Source organism: Cryptomeria japonica, chromosome 6 (assembly GCF_030272615.1).
Source record: "Cryptomeria japonica chromosome 6, Sugi_1.0, whole genome shotgun sequence".
Classification (NCBI taxonomy): domain Eukaryota; kingdom Viridiplantae; phylum Streptophyta; class Pinopsida; order Cupressales; family Cupressaceae; genus Cryptomeria; species Cryptomeria japonica.
The window spans coordinates 473028339-473045747 of NC_081410.1; positions in this window are offsets into that span (position 1 = coordinate 473028339).

Consider the following 17409-nt stretch of genomic DNA (forward strand, 5'->3'; position numbering starts at 1 on the left):
CAATTATCTAATAAAACTGTCCACCGGTATAACAGATTGTTTCAGCAGTATTAAGTAGAAAGTTATTTAAGTTGTTTTTGGTTTAAATTCATTTGACAACTGATTCACCCCCCCCCTCTCAATTGTCTCTGGGACCTAACGGTAGAGCAATTTTAACTGGCTTGATGTTGGATGAGGGCCTCCCTGTGATCAACAAGTCATGAAAACAAAGAACTAGAAATGTGAGAGTATCATCTTGCTACAATATGTATACATTCGGATTAGAATGGAATTGAGTCAAACCAACCATTAGAAGGAATGAATCCATCTTGGCATACCAAGCTTGAGGAGCCTATTTAAGCCCATAAAGAGACATTCAAAGTCGACACACAAGTGAAGGATCCTGAACAAACCTTTGTGGCTACTCCAAGTAGATTTCCTCTTGAAGGTCACCATGAAGAAATGCACTCTTCCCATACATTTGATGAACTTTCCAATGATGATCTATAGTTATAGCAAGGACAAGTCGGATGGAATTCATCTTAGCAACTAGAGAAAAAAACTGAGAGTAATCAACCCCTCGAACTTGGGAAAAAACTTTTTCTACCAAGCAAGCCTTATACTTATCAACTGACCCATCTACTGTAAATTTTGTTTGATAGATTTACTTGCATCGAACAAGTTTCCTTCCTTTAGGAAGAGGAACTAAATCCCATGTGTGATTCCTTTCCAAGGAATTGAACTCTTCTTGCATTGCAACATCCCACTCGAGAACACCTGAAGCTTCTTGAAAATATTGTGGATCAAAAGATGAAGTAATGAAGAGATGTGGAGCTTTCTAAAATTGTGACCTTGTTCTTCTAGTATCTAATGGATCACCAAGCCAATCTCCTACTGACTCAAATGTTTGTCAAGCCCAAAGAGGCACTAAGGCTAGAGAGTTTGGGGGAGAATCATCAACCTCTGAATGATGACTATGAGAAGAATGTGAATCCTCATCATCGGTATCACCATCTGAAGTGGAGAAAGAAGACTCCTTAGAAAGATTAGGAGGATAAATATCCTCTGAAGAAAAATATCACTTGATCTGGTGATTGCATTTGAGATTTCTGGTTTTTTTGTTTAGTGGCTAGCAGAGTCTAGTTTTTTATCCAGTGAGCTCTGGTATGACAACATCTTGTGCTGCAGATTTGGGATAATATTATGGATGTTAATTTGTATCTTCATGTCAAGTGGTTCATGATTTGGTGCTCCAGAAGCTATCTTTCTTATCCGAGTTGTTGTTGTTTAGTGTTCTTGAACATTAGTGTGTTGATCAATGAATATTGCATAAGTGTTGTTGGTGCAGCTATTGTGGATGGTTCTAATGTGCTTGTTGGTGTTTCCTAATCATGTCCTATACGTCTTGGTAATCTGAATTGATTATTGTGCAAGTTCTTGGTGATTTTCATGATCTAGTGATGGTCTTCATGTTATGCAGTATTTTGGTGGTGTAACATGTTGCGGTTTCTCTTGGCATGATTTTTGATGGTGATGAGCATTTGGAGATTTGATTTAGTTCCATGTTATGCTATCCATGTCATTATATTGTTCTAGTGGTTGATTTATGCATCATGTGATGTAATATTATAATTAGGTGATATGGGTTGGGCCGACCTTGTAGTCAAGGTTGATGAATTGTATAAATGGGTGTAATATTCATGTAATTTGGTGTCAAGGAGTTGAGTTTGCATTATCAAAGAGTGGTGTAAGTGTGATCAAGTGAAATTATCTTTTGGTGTGGTGTGTAGAGTAGATATTGGTGAAGAGCAGAAATATGTGCTTAACTGGAACTATCATCAAGCATTAGCAGATGATATTATTGCAATTCATTCTTTCTGGCTTGTCTAAATCTTATTATAAGGTAGTGAACCTTCCTTGAGGGTTGGAGACTTCTGGTTCATTATAATTTGAGCTGTGATCTCTAGGAAGTGTGCCTGAATGCATGTGCATTCCCCATTGTAATATTTACACATACTACTACAGGGTATTATCTCATTGTGGGTAGGTTCCCACCGTGGTTTTTCTCTTAACCAAGTTTTTCATGTCAAAAGTATTGGTGTTATTTGTTTTGTTGTTATTACTATTATCTTTATTTTTTATTGAAGTTGATCTAATCAGATATTGTGCTTAATTATTTTAATCTGGTGAAAACTGATTCACCCCCTCCCCCTCTCAGTTTTCCTTCTTGGTGCTGCCAACAAGTGGTATCAAAGCTAGATCCTTCGGAAGAATCTTAACCGCTTGAGGAGATCCAAGATGGAAGCTTATGTTTTTAAGGAGAGTCCTAGATTTGATGTAAATAATTATACTATCTAGAAGGACAAGATGAAAGCTCATTTGAAGTGTCTTGGTGAAGATTATTGGAAGATTACAAAGAATGTTTATAATGTTCCTCAAAATGGACCGGTTATTGCAGATGAGATCAAGGAAGATGAACATAACATAAGGGCTAAGAAAGCATTTCTAAGTGCTTTGACCGATTCAGAGATGACTAATATGATGGGACTTCATACTGCACATGAGATTTGGAAGAAGCTAGAGACCTTGTATAAAGGAGATGTGCAAGTCAAAGTAGCTAAGTTCTAGAGTTTGAAAGGAAATTATGAAGCATTGAAAATGGGAGATGAGAATATATCAACCTTTATGGCTAAAGTGAATGATCTTTGTCATGAATATTAGATGTGTCAGTTGAACCCTTGAAGAAGATGAGACTGTTGCTAAGGTGCTCAGATCTTTGCCTCCTACTTACAAACATAAAGTAGCTTCTATTGATGAGATTTAGAGTGTGACTACTATGACTAGAGACAAGTTGGTTGGAAAGCTTACTGCATTTGATTTGAGCGAATTTGGTGAATCACATGGGAAATTTAAGACTACATTCAGAGCCTCTATATCTGGGAAGCAAAAGTATGATTTGGGAGAAAGTTCATGCTCGGTATCCAAATTTGAAAGAGAAAAAGAGAGATGGAAGAACAAGAAAGAGAATTGGATGAGCTTGAAGCACTTATTGTTTGAAGATTGCCTAAAGGCGCTCGTAAGTATGATGGGAAGTTACCTTTGAAAAAAAAATTCTTGTAATAAGATTAGACATTTTTCTTCTAGATGTCCTGAGAGAATGTCTAGATATGATATACAGGAGAAATTTGATAAGCATGATAGATCTGATAAGAATGAAAGATATGAGAAGCATGATAAGTATGATCATCCCTACAAGCCTTACCAAAAGTACAGACATCAGAAGAGATGCTACTATGTTGTTGATGAAGGTGTGACAGACAAAGAATCTAACATTGGGAATTTAGGAGATGAGTTTCTGTTTATTGCTATCAAAGAAGATGATCCGATACCAGTGAATCCTACAAGTTGCATCGTTGAGGAGAAATCCTTGGTTGCTAAGATTGAAGAAAGAGATGAATGGGTAATAGACAGCGGTTATTCACATCATATGATAGGTGATAAAATAAAATTTGTAAGTATGGAAAGGTATGATGGTGGTATAGTAATATTTGGAGATGATAAAGCATGTGTGATTCGTGGTAGAGGTTCTATATCTTTTGATGGTAAGAATAACATTGATGATGTCTTATATGTTGAAGGATTAAAGCATAATATTTTGAGTGTTGGACATATGGTTGACAGGGGATATGATTTGCAATTCAAGAATGGTAAATGTGAGATCTTAAATGGCTCTGGTGTAGAGATTTCAATAGGGACTAAAACTAAAGGTAATATCTTTCACTTGAATGTCAGTGAGAAAAGTTGTTTGATTGCTCAGATAGATGAAAGTTGGTTGTGGCATAGGAGAATGTGTCATGTTAACTTTTATTATATGGTAAGGATAAGTTCTACTTAGATTGTTAGAGATCTGCCTAGTAAGATTGTGAAGCCCTCTAATCCGGTATGTAAAGAATGTTAGCTGGGGAAGCAAACTAGAACATCATTTAAAATAAAATTGTATACATCTAATGGATTGTTAGATCTTGTGCATACTAACTTGTGTGGACCTACTAGAGTGAGAAGCATACAAGGTGATAGGTATTTCATGTTGTTGATTAATGACTATTCAAGAATGATGTGGGTGACCTTTCTAAGGGAGAAATCAGAAGCATTGGAAAAATTCAAGATAATTAAAGAAAAGGTGGAGACTAAGACAGGATTGAAGTAGAAGTGTATGAGATCTGATAGAGGATGAGAATTCATGTCTAGTGAGTGTGATACATTTTATGAGAGGAATAGAATTAGAAGACAGTTATCTACCCCTAAAACCCCTCAGTAGAATGGAGTTGTTGAAAGGAAGAACAAAACAGTCTTGGATGTTGCTAGAATGATGTTGATTGAAGGAAATGTTGCACAAATCTTTTAGAAGGAAGTTGTTAGCACCGTTGTTTATACTTTCAACTGGGTGCATCGAAAGGTGATTCTGGTAAGACTCCTTATGATTTATGGTTTGGTCATGTTCCTACAGTTAGATATTTCAAATTTTTTAGAAGTAAATGTTATATCAGAAGAGATGAGGATATAGGAAAGTTTGATGCAAGATGTGATGAAGGAATCTTCTCAAGATATTCAACTAATAGTAAGGCCTACCAGTATTAAAATAAGAGGTTGAGAAAGATAGTGGAAAGAGAAAATGTAAAACTTGATGAATGTCTTGGTAAGCATATCAGAGCCTACATATATGAGATTGATGAATAAGACATTGCTCCTAAGTCTGCACGAACTCATATCCTACAGTAGATTAATCTGGTAAAGACAGTTGCTGAAGAGATATGTTTGATTTCTAAGATTGAGCCTAAGGATGTTGTAGAAGCATGTAAGGATGAAAATTGGATAAAATCTATGGAGGGGGAGTTGAATCAGATTGAAAAGAATAACACTTGGGAGCTTGTTCTGAGACCTAAAGACAAAAATGTGATTGGCACTAAATGGGTGTTTCGGAATAAACTAAGTGAAGTCGATGAAGTGATAAGAAATAAAGAAAGATTAGTGTGTAAGGGATTCTCTCGGATAGAAGGTATTGATTATGAAGAAACCTTTTCTCCTGTAGCCATAATTGAAGTTGTTAGATTGTTGCTTGCATATGCTACTTATAAGAATTTCATGGATGTCAAGTCAGCCTTTTTGAATGATGATCTAGAGGAGGAAGTACACACCGAATGGATTTTCTTTATCAGATGAAGGTGATATGGTATGCAAATTGAAGAAAGCTTTGTATGGACTGAAGCAAGTCCCTAGAGCCTGGTATGCAAGATTAGATAAGTATTTGATGAAGTTAGGATTTTGTAAAGGTACTATTGACAGTAACTTATACTTTAAGGTTGAGAATGATAGCATTTTGATTGTTGAAGTATTTTTGGATGACATTATTTTTGTAGGAGACGATGATTTGAATATGAAATTTGTTGATGATATGCAAAAGAAATTTGAGATGACTATGATAGATGAAATGAAATTCTTCTTAGGTTTTGAGATTACTCTGACTGGTAAAGGTATTTTCATTTCTCAATCTAAGTATGTGAAGGAATTGTTGAAGAAATCTGGGTTAGATGATTCTATATCTATTGGAACTCCTATGGTGACTGGATGCAATTTGTCTAAGAATAATGAATCTAAGAAAGTGAATCAGACCTTGTATAGATCTATGGTTGGTCGACTGCTATACCTAACTCAAACTATACTGGATATTATGCATGTTGTATGTCTTTGTGCTAGATTTCAAGTTGATCCTAAAGAGACTCATGTTACTGTTGTGAAAAGAATTTTTAGATACTTGAAAGGAACTATTGACTATGGGTTGTGGTACCCAAAGAATGATGATTTTATGCTTTGTGCCTATACTAATATTGATTGGGAACGTGATGTAGATGATCGGAAAAGCACTACCAGTGGAGCATTCTTTTTGGGGAACAAGTTGGTGTCATGGGATAGCAAGAAACAAGATGATATATCTCTATCTATTGTTGAAGCTAAATACATTGTTGTTGCTATTGTATACACATAAAATTGGCTATGAGAAATTAAATAAATATTTTATATTTATTTAATAGTTATTCTTCTATTAAGTAGTTAATTTGAAAAGATTAATTTATTTTAATATTTATTTAATAATTATTCTTCTATTAAATAGTTAATTTGAAAAGATTAATTTATTTAATTCATTCTTCTATTTATTAATTAAAACATTTTATTAATTAATTCATTTAGCCTTTCTTCTAATCAATTAAATATTCAATATTTAATGATTATTCTTCTATCCACTATCCTATAGTCTTCTTAATTAAATAATTTTTTAATTATTTAATCCCCCTCATCTCCACATCACTTCTTCTTTGCCAACTCATCCATCATGTGACTAAAGATATTACTATTTCTGATATTAATATATCATTATCTTCAACATTCATTTCGTTCTCCAAAAAATGTGTATGTACACACATTCCTCAACCTCCCTATATTATATCCAAACTTCCTACATCTTTGGAGGAAGTTGAGTCCACTTGTCCTCTTATCCCTAAATCTTCTCCAACTATCCTATATTCTTTGTCTTCATCCTTAGTCAAGGTGAGATGAATGACACTTTCCTTCTCTTTCCACCTTTTCCTCCATCTTGTAGGAGTAGGAGGAACATCTTCCACCTTTCTCTTTCACATCTCAACCTCTTGCTCATAGCCATTCAAAATTGCAAGATTTGATCATGATCGTTGATCTCTACCACCTAACCTTATGCACTCAAAAATCTATAAATAGAGGTCTTATATGCTATTTTTAAAAAACTAATAGTCTAATAGCTAATCTTATAGTCATTCTAGGAGTCTTTATATTGCATCTATGAGTTTGAGTTTGAAGCAAATAGCATTTTTAGAGTTTTGAGCATAAATCATTTTCATAGCATGTTAGTTTAATATCATTTGCATATCATAGTATTAGTTACTATCAGTTCATTCTTCATATGCCATATTGGAAGCTATCAGTGCTTGTCTGAGAGAAAAATCATCTGCAACTAAGAACAGTGGAGTTAGGACACAATGAGGTGTAAATCATGGAAGGTATAATCTTATTTATTTTGTTTATTTCATGTTACTTCATTGGTTGAATCTAAGTTTCATGTAGCTTTCTTTTATACTTTATGATTGACTAATAAGTTTCAGGGTACTTCTTTGGAGTTCAACTTTAGCCTCAACATTTTTGGTGCCCACTGTGGGGCTCTTGGGCCTCGCATGAGTTTCTAAAAATTATCAACTTCTATCTTTTTCTCTCACATTTCACAGTTTCATGCATTTGTAACTTGTTTCATGCCTCTATGAAATAGGGCAGCACATCTATGCAGTAGGTTAGCGGTTTTGCACTGTAGCTTAGTGCATTTGAGTTGTAGGTTAACACATGCATCAAACAAGTTAGCGCTTTTGAAGTTGAAATCATGCATTCAATCAATAGGTTAGCGCATTTGTAACACAGGGTAGTGCATTTGTTCTTTAGAATGGTGCTTTTATGGTTTATGATCGCACATTTGCAATTTTAGCACTTATATTATGTCAATCTTGAAAATTCAATTTCTCAACTAAACATACTTTTACAGGTTCGACCGTCCAAGACCAGATTTTTGAAAACTACTAACATTTGTGTGTGCAAGGTATATTTTGAGCAATTTTCCATGCACTTCCTCACCTAGTTTAATTAGGAGTATTTTGAGAAGTAAAACATCATACTTTTTGCTCATCTAGCTTAACTAGAAGGATAATCAACAGCATGCAACTTGCATTTGAGTGTCTTCTTTAAAGTAGTTGCACATAGATTTTAGAAGGCTTAAAATAAACCTGTCTTCCATGCTTGTTGGAGTAGTATGCGAGTATGCTCTCACCCTTATACGGTGATCAGAAAACCAACCCTATTTCCTTTATGTGTAGCCTTTAGAGGGCTTGTCTTCCCAAACGCCTTGAGAGGGCTAGTGAGAAGAGAACGACCTAAGTGAGTACAGATAAAGCCAAGTATTCTAACTCACTATAATCAAATTGACTTTTGAGATGAAAATCTCGGGGCATGGAGCATATTTGAGTTATCTCTTTTGATTTATCTCATATTGAGCACTTTGTAGGCCCTTGAGGTCTCAATCACGCTTGCGTGACTACATCTTGTTTGGTACTTTGTTGTGCTATAGGCCTCAATCATGCTTGTGCAACTTCAAAGGGTATCTTTGAATAGAAGCCTTTACTAAAAACCATTTGTATTAGCTGCCAAAATTCTTCTAATTGTTGGCGCAGGAGGATTTTGGACCTTTGAAGTGGCTCACACACATACGGTTCTTAGTAGAGATATGTAGTTTGTCATGGGTAGTTTTCATGAAAACTAGTGTTTGGTTGCCTCAAAGAAGTGAGTGCCGAGGGTGGAGCCAGTGGGGTCAAGCACCTAAATATCCACTTTGAATAGCGTAGCCTCAGGGGAAACCCCATGTGAGATTCAACAATTATTGTCTCAACCTACCATAAGTTGTGTGCTTGCTTGTGCACTTTTCTTTCTAAACATTGTGTCTTTTGTGTATAAAAAACATTCTCAAAATGGTCAAAAACTTAAAAAATCATCATTCTGAAATGAGTCAAAAATCCGACAACTTGCTGGAAAATTGAAAAATCTTTTTAACACAGTCATAATCACGCATTTGTTATACAGGAACAATCCATTTGTTGTATAGAATGACACTTTTGATCAACAATACAGTGCTTTTAAGCTCTATAATCATGCATTTACTCATTAAAATAGTGCTTTTGCATCTAAAAAAACATTTTCATAGCATAGTTTAGCGCATTTATCATACTAGACAATGTTTTTATCTCACAGAAAAGTGCATTTGTCATGCAGGTTAGCACTTTTAACCAATAGGTTAGTGCAAACATTTTCCTGCATCTGCAATAGTGACCATTTCTGCATATCAGACCAAAAACTCATATTCATTTACAGATACCCTTTTTCCAGTAGATTTGTCTTCAACTATCACAGGTCTTCAAGATAATCAAATAGTTACGTTATCAATCAAATAGGTTTTTTGCAAAGGTTTTCATAAGCATAAAACATCCAACAAGTTAGTGATTCAACCATCTCAAGTACAAAAATCAACATCATTATTAGTTTCTCATTAGGATACATCAAATCCTTTATCACAAAACTTGATCATATCAACCTTTGTTCATTATCTTCGATATATCATTTCTATTTGACCCTAGGTTTTATCAAAATCAAGATTGCACTCTCATTGGAATCAAACAAACTTGAAAACCATCATATGCTTATATGATTTTTAAATATCGCCTTAAGGAAAGAAAACCTAGTTATAAGGCTACTTTGAAGAAGGCAAGATTCTTGTACATCAATCGCAAAATCTTGTTAAAACACAGGACATTCCTACACTATTTTTGTCACTATTTACATGGTTATGAAATGAAGTTTGACAGAGAACTTTTGCAAGCACGTTCCTTTCAACAACAAGACGCTTTATCATCATGAAGTAATAACAGTGGTAAAATTAACAAAGCTTATCTTCCTAAACCAATGATCACTTATTGATTGGCATTTTAAAAGATCAAAACTTGAGAAGTCCAAATTAATTGCATGCCAGTTTGGACTAGAGCTCAACACGAGCAATTCAGAAGATAACAAAAACAAATGGAAGAAGAAGTTCAATGTTTCAAGATTTTGGATAAATGGATGTTGATGAACAGGTTGCCAATAACACCATTAGAGACCTTGAACAAGATTATAAATTTGACAAACTAATGGAAAAGTTATTGGAAAAACAAAAGGAGAAGTACATCCTAATGTTGGCAAATCGGGAGCTAAATTACTACAAGACTTTAACATAGAAATTTTAAAACAAGATGCAGAGACAAGTAACCATCAAAACACTTATGATCCCAATAATGAGGATGTAAATCAATTAAATCATGAGGAAACAAGAGGAGATAAAACAAGAAAAGACTAGGATGATACAAGAAGAGAGTGTGATGATAGAAGAACTTATGAGGATGTAAGGAGAACTCGTATTGATAATCCTTTGTTAACTCTTGCTCAACAAATGCAAACCTTACAACAACAAATACATGATATGTAGAATGGAATGAGTTCCAAGAAATATTCATTGGAGGACATTTGCCCATATCCTTTTGACAAGAGTTTAAACATGATACCATTCCCACAACATTATGATATACCTAAATATGATAAATATGATGAGGATTTTGATCCTCAAGATCACATTAGGGAATTTTGCACCATGAGTATGGAATTTTCACATGATGAAACTTAACTAATGCATATATTCCATAGAAGCTTAACTAGACAATCAATGGAATGGTTCAAGACTACCATCTAGAATTAAATATTTTGAAGAACTTGTGAATAGATTTATCTCACAATACTCCTACAACATAAGAAATGAGATAACAATGCTAGATCTATGTAACATCAAGTAAAAGAATGGTGAATCTTTCATGGTCTTTTTAGAATGATAGAAATAAATTTTAAATAGATATCCAAGAGATGTACCCGATTAAGAGAAAATGGACATATTCATTGACAACCTTATCAATGAAATGAGTTACTGCCTTAAAATACAATGCCCTCCTTTTTCTAAAATGATTGAAAATGGTCTAAAGATAGAAGATGCAATGGTAAAGAAATGAGAGTTAAAACTTTACAACAATTCCTACAACAATAACAACAATGGTAACAATAACAATGACAAACCTAAATTTTGGTCAAAGAATAGGAATGTTACCAAAGGATGAAATAATGACAACAATGCTACCAAACAACAACCAATTTTCAACTTATCAGGTCAAGTGTCAAACAATAACAATCAAGAAAATAATAGATGTATCTTTCTTCTCTAATCCTCGCAGTAAATTCACAAACATTGGGGAACCATTGGAAAAAGCTTTGAAGACTTTTCTTGCAAATAAATTGATTACCTTACCAGAAGCAAGAAATTATGAAACTCGAGTCAAATGTAATTGGTGGAATGACAATCATTTTTACAATTATCATTGAAACAAAGGACACCAAACCAATGATTGTCAAAGATTGAAGCACCTTATTCAAGATTTAATCGATAATAGAACTGACGCATTCAAGGCAGGGAGATCCAATGAAGGATAGCCCAACCTTGTAGCTAAACACATAAATCATGCAAAACACACCGGTAACCGGTAACATAACAGAACACATAACTGGTAAATAACTTGAATAAATATTATTACAATTTGAATGGTTACAAATGCCACATGCTGGAACACAGTCTCTTACAATACAAACATAAGATCCGTAGATCATCCACATATCAAATCGGCTTCTGGGAATAGTCTATTGATTCTACCCTAATCCGAACCTTAGCCTTCTGGTCTTAGTCCTACAAGTTCAGAATCTCATCGGATCAACATCTTTTCTCAAACTCATAATTTCATCTTCTATCTTTGCCCCTCTATCCTCAAATGATTCACAAGATTCCATTTATACCATCCACAAATAATTACAACTAAATCAAGTCAGCCCAAAGACCAACTGGTTCATGAAACGTGCAACGGTAACATGTCAGCTCAAATCACTAAGAACAATCTCCAAATCATAAAACAATGTGCAGACCTCCAGAAATACCATCCAAGGCCCAAAGAAACACCTCTAATGATTCGCAAGTCACAGAGATCAACCACAACCCAAAATCATCTTCGCTCAACACACTGCTAGATGAACAAGTAAGAACATATCAACCGAGCCAATACTGGAATTCACATCTCATCGGAAATAAATCCAAATTATATGAAACTCGAACATGGTAAAGACAACAAACTCAAGGAGTTCAATCCAAATCCACAATGCTAAACTCTCAAATATTAAGGAATGCCACGTTATCTAGGCAATTCCACTGCTAACTACTCAACCGGTAAGAACTAAATGTGTTCTCTTACATCAAACTCTTAGGGTTAATTGAAAAGTGAGTCCCATCACTTGATCTAGTTTGGTAATCTGTCAGTAGGTACTTGCAACTACCTCAAGGGTTCGGTGATTTGACTACAGCTTTGAGTTGCCTCTCCTCGAATATCTATCGGTTTACTCTATAGCTTGCCTCAATTGATGATCTATTCAAGTCTCCACCCACTAACTTCCTCAAGCTCAAGATCTATGATTAGTGGTATACCTGTAAACCTTGTTTTGCCTCACATTCGTTGACTTGAATAAGTCCACAAGTTGCCTCAATCTTCTCTCCAACCAACTGATGCACAAACAACACCCTTTCCACCAACAGGTTCACAAACCAGCTCTGATACCATTTGACGCAGTCAAGGAAGGGAGATCCAATGAAGGACAGCCCAACCTTGCAACTAAACACATAAATCATACAAAACATACCAATAACAAGATGTTGGAAATAGCAGAAAGAACAACCGATAACATAATAGAACACATAACCGATAAATAACTTGAATAAATCTTATTACAGTCTGAAGGGTTACAAATGCCACATGTTGGAATGCGGTCTAGGATATAAATAATTCTTATAATACAAACATAAGATCCATAGATCATCCACATATCAAATTGTCTTCTGAGAACAATCTGTCATTTCTACCCTAATCCGGACCTTAGCCTTTTGGCCTCAGTCCTACCAGTTCAAAATCTCGTTGGATCTACATATTTGCTCAATCTCATAACAGTCTTTTATCTTCTCCCCTCTATCCTCAAATTCTTCACAAGCTTCCATTTATACCATCCGCAAATAATTACAACTCAATCAAGTCGGCCCAAAGACCAACCGGTTCATGAAACGTGCAATGGTAACATGTCAGCTCAAATCACTAAGAACAATCTCCAAATAATAAAATAATGTGCAGACCTCCAGAAATATCAGCCAAGGCCCAAAGCAACACCTTTAATTATCTACAAGTCAAAAAGATCAATCACAACCTAGAATCATCTTCTCTCAACACACTGCCAGACCAACCGGTAAGAACATATCAACCAGGCCAGTACCAAAATCCACATCTCACCGGAAACAAAGCCAAATGCTATGAAACTAGAACATGATAAAGACAACAAACTCAAGGAGTTAAATCCAAATCCACAATGCTAAACTCAAACATGAAGTAATGCCATGACCTCCAAGCAATTTCACTGCTAACTGCTCAACGAGTAAGAAATATAGCGGTGCTCCTGCATCAGGAACTGTCACAGTGGATGGTCATAAGATGAATGAATCACATCTAGCATTCAAAACTCAACTTCCAAACTATGAAAATGGTGAACAATCCAAACCCAAAGATGACAAAGGCAAAGCTAAAGTAAACTACACTTACAGATATGATTATGTGGTAAATGTCATTATTGTCAAAGACAAAGCACCTTCAGAACCAATCAATGTTATTATAAGAAGAAAAGCGAAGGTTACATTTCTGGGTATAACAAACCAATCAACATCCATGTCAAGAAAATACAACTTAGTAGAACAATTGCAAAAGATACTTGCTCAAATATAAATTTTGGTGCTCCTAAAATTTTCACCTATATATAAGGAAATATCAAAAAAATCTTTAACGAAAACAACAGTTTCAAAAGACCTGGATGTGGATCAATTCCAAAACATGGTGGGAAACCTCATAGCCCCACATTGCTTATCCTTTTCTGAAAATGATGATGCATCCTTGCAAAACCCTCACAATGCTCCCTTACATGTTGAAGTCACCATTCATAAAACCCGTATCAAACACATACTCATGGGTGGTGGAGTTGGCTTAAACATTTGTGCATTAAGTTTAATAAAGGCTTTGGGATATTCACAAAATGCAATAGATCCAAAGAAAAAAATAACTATCAAATGTTATGATGAGGAAGAGTGTTCTTCTAAAGGGACTGTGGCGTTTCCAATCAAAATAGAACCTGTGGAAAGAAATACATTGTGCCAGGTTCTGGACTTGAATTTATCTTAAAACATTCTTCTGGGAAGACCATGGATTCATGACATGAAAGAACTTCCTTCCACCTATCATCAGTGTGTTAAATTTCCTCATAATGGAAGAGAAATCACTATAGAAGCAGATTCCAGTCAATATTCCAATAATCTAAAACTAGCACAAGATGCAAGAGTTCCACATAACAGAGAAGTCTATCCCACTAAAGAAACTCAAGAAAAATTATGGGAAAACTTTGAGAAAAAACTCAAATTAAATGATGAAGGAATGGGAAAGTATTATTTGTATAACTTACCACTTTCACCTAAATCATATGGAAAACCTACAAAGGCTCAACCAAGAATCACACAAAAATCAATTGAAATCTTTTATGGAGCATTTGTTAGAGCTAGAACACTTACAAAAGAAACTGAAGACAAAGTCATTCTTAGTTGGTTGTACAAAGATGAAAATGAAACCATAGCAATAGTTGCAGAAGTTGATATTCCCACGGGACAATATGGCAATGGTTACAAGATCTGCAAAAGATGGGATATGAAGGAAAAGGACCAATTGGCAAGCAACAAGAAGGTATTTCAGAACCTATTTGTCATCACACACAATCTAAAGAAGATAAATCAGGACTTGGGTATCCCAAATCAAAGCAAAGGCAACATAATTATCAACATCCAAAGTGGCGAAGGAAAGCAATCCCTAAAGAATAAACATGGAAAGAAAGGCTACATCAAGCAGCAGAGACAATAGCTAACAAACAGAAACAAGAAGAATATAAGAAATATTGCTATCAAAAGAGAAGAAGCATCTTGCAAACAAGTTAAAGGAATACAAGAAAGTGTGGAACCTGATCAAGATATTCCAGATGTAGTGAAATAACATATGGTCAAAATCAAAGAACTCTTCTCACCATATAACATTCCTGTCAGGTATAGTGGTGTGATTCTAGACAATGATTCAAAAACATATTCAAACGAATATTAATGGGGTCCAGATCCATCATCTAATGTATCAGGTGAAGAAAAGGAGGAAGAATAAGTAGTTGTTACAAATGAAGACTCATCTTTCACAAAGCAAATAATTGAGTTGGAAAGAAGATGAGAAGAAATAAAAATTCTGAGGAAAGAAGCATATGCAAGAGAACAAAGGAAAGAAGATGAGAAAGATCAAGAAGTGACACCACAAGAAACATAATAAGTCATTAATAAATCATCAAAAGAAACACAGACTATCAAATCTATATCAAATATTGAGCAACAAATACTAAGGTATGGAAGAACCATAGAAGAACTAATAGAAAGTCAAGCAGGAATGACTATTAGTCCAAAAGAAGCTGAGTTTGAGAGAAGACAAAAGATAGAAACACAATCCTCTATGTCAAGTACACAAGTATACCAACTTCAAGCCACAAATGAATTTATTGAAGTTAACCAAGAAGGAATCTAGAGTATCAAAGATGTATGTGTTGATATAATTCAATCATTTGAGGGACAAATGTCAGATGATGAGTCACTTGAGAGCGAATCACAAAATACCAATCCTGATTTTTTTAGAGCTAATTGGAGAGCACTTGGGAGAGACTATCCTCAAGAGAGTTCTATCTATGACATTACCTACTCTATGCCAAACTATGACTATTATGTCATGAACCTTGAAACACCCAACAATGACGATGACTATGACCTACCCTTGATTCATCCAAAGCTGATCGATTGGGCTAACCTAGAAAACCCTGAATTGGATATCTTTTCCAATGATCATGATTTAGTCGTATAACTTAATTTTGTTGAACCATTAACACCTAAGATATCTTCCATGGGTGAATCGAGTAACGCTTCTTGCAGTCAGGAGAGTGCCAAACTTTCCAGTCACTAAATTGAAATAAAACAAGTAAAAAGACTTAGAGTTGAAAACCATTTAATGGCAACACTATATCAATCAAGAGAAAAAATAAAGGATGTATCTGATGATGAAAACCTCCCTGAGGTGCCAGAAGATGGAAAGTTTGACATCCTCCCTGCATATTTTCAAGAGAGATCTGCTATTTTAATAGATTCAATAGAAGCAATAAACATTGGTACATCAAAGGACCCCAAGGTCCTTCATCCTGTTGCATCATTATCAGATGAAGAGAGGAAAAACTACACAGAAATATTCAAACAAAGACAAATAAATTTTGCTTGGTCCTATGCAGATATGCCAAGACTTGATCTAGATCTTATCATGCATCATCTCAATGTAGATCCAAAAGCAAAACCAATTAAACAAAAGCTAAGGAAGATGCATCCATACATCGCTCTCCTTGTCAAAGCGGAGCTGAAGAAACTATTGGATGTGGGTTTCATAAGACCTGTCGCCTATCCAGAATAGGTCTCAAGCATTGTGCTAGTTTCAAATCCAAATAAAAGAATAAGAGTTTGCACCAATTTCAGAGATTTGAATAAAGCATGTCCAAAATATGATTTCCCACTACACAACAATGATATAATTGTAGACTTATCAGCAGTTTATGAGATGTTTGTATTAATGCATGGATTCTCGGGATACAATGAAATAAGAATCTCCCCTGAAGATAAAGAAAAGAAAGCATTCACTTGTGCATGGGGTGCTTACTACTAGAATGTCATGCCATTCGGGCTTAAGAATGTAGGAGCAACTTATCAGAGAGCCATGACAAAAAAATTTCATCACATGATGCATACATTTATGGAAGATTATGTAGATGACATACTTGGAAAATCTCATACAAGGAAAGAACATTTGAACATCTTGGGCAAGATCTTTGACAGACTTGAACAATATCAGTTAAGATTAAATCCAAAGAAATGTGCATTTGGAGTAACCTCTAGAAAAATTCTTGGGTACATTATATCAGCTTGTGGGATTGAAGTATATCTTGAAAAAGTCAAAGCTATCATGGAAATGGAGTCACCTAAGAACATAAGTCAATTGTCTTCTCTACAAGGGAGATTGCAATCGATTAGAATATTTGTTGCCCAATTAGCAGATAGATGTCATCCCTTCACTCATCTATTACACAAGAATGTTCCATTCAAATGGGATTAGAAGTGTGAGGAATCTTTTTTGCAAATCAAAGTATATTTGGTGAATCCTCTAGTATTGGTATCACCAATCAAAGGAAAACCATTGTTGATTTTTATCTCAGCAACAAATGTATCACTAGGAGCTCTTTTAGCATAGCATGATGAAGAAAGAAAAGAAAGAGAAGTGTATAACATCAACAAAACACTTTTAGGCTATGAATTAAAGTATACATCAGTTGAGAAGACATGCCTAGCAGTTGTATTAGTAACTCAAAAATTGTGACACTATATGATGACTCATTTTGTCAAATTAATAGCAAAAATAGATCCACTAAACTATTTATTGAGAAAGCCAACTTTGACAGCAGATTGGCTAAATGGGTCATGATACTAAGTGAGTT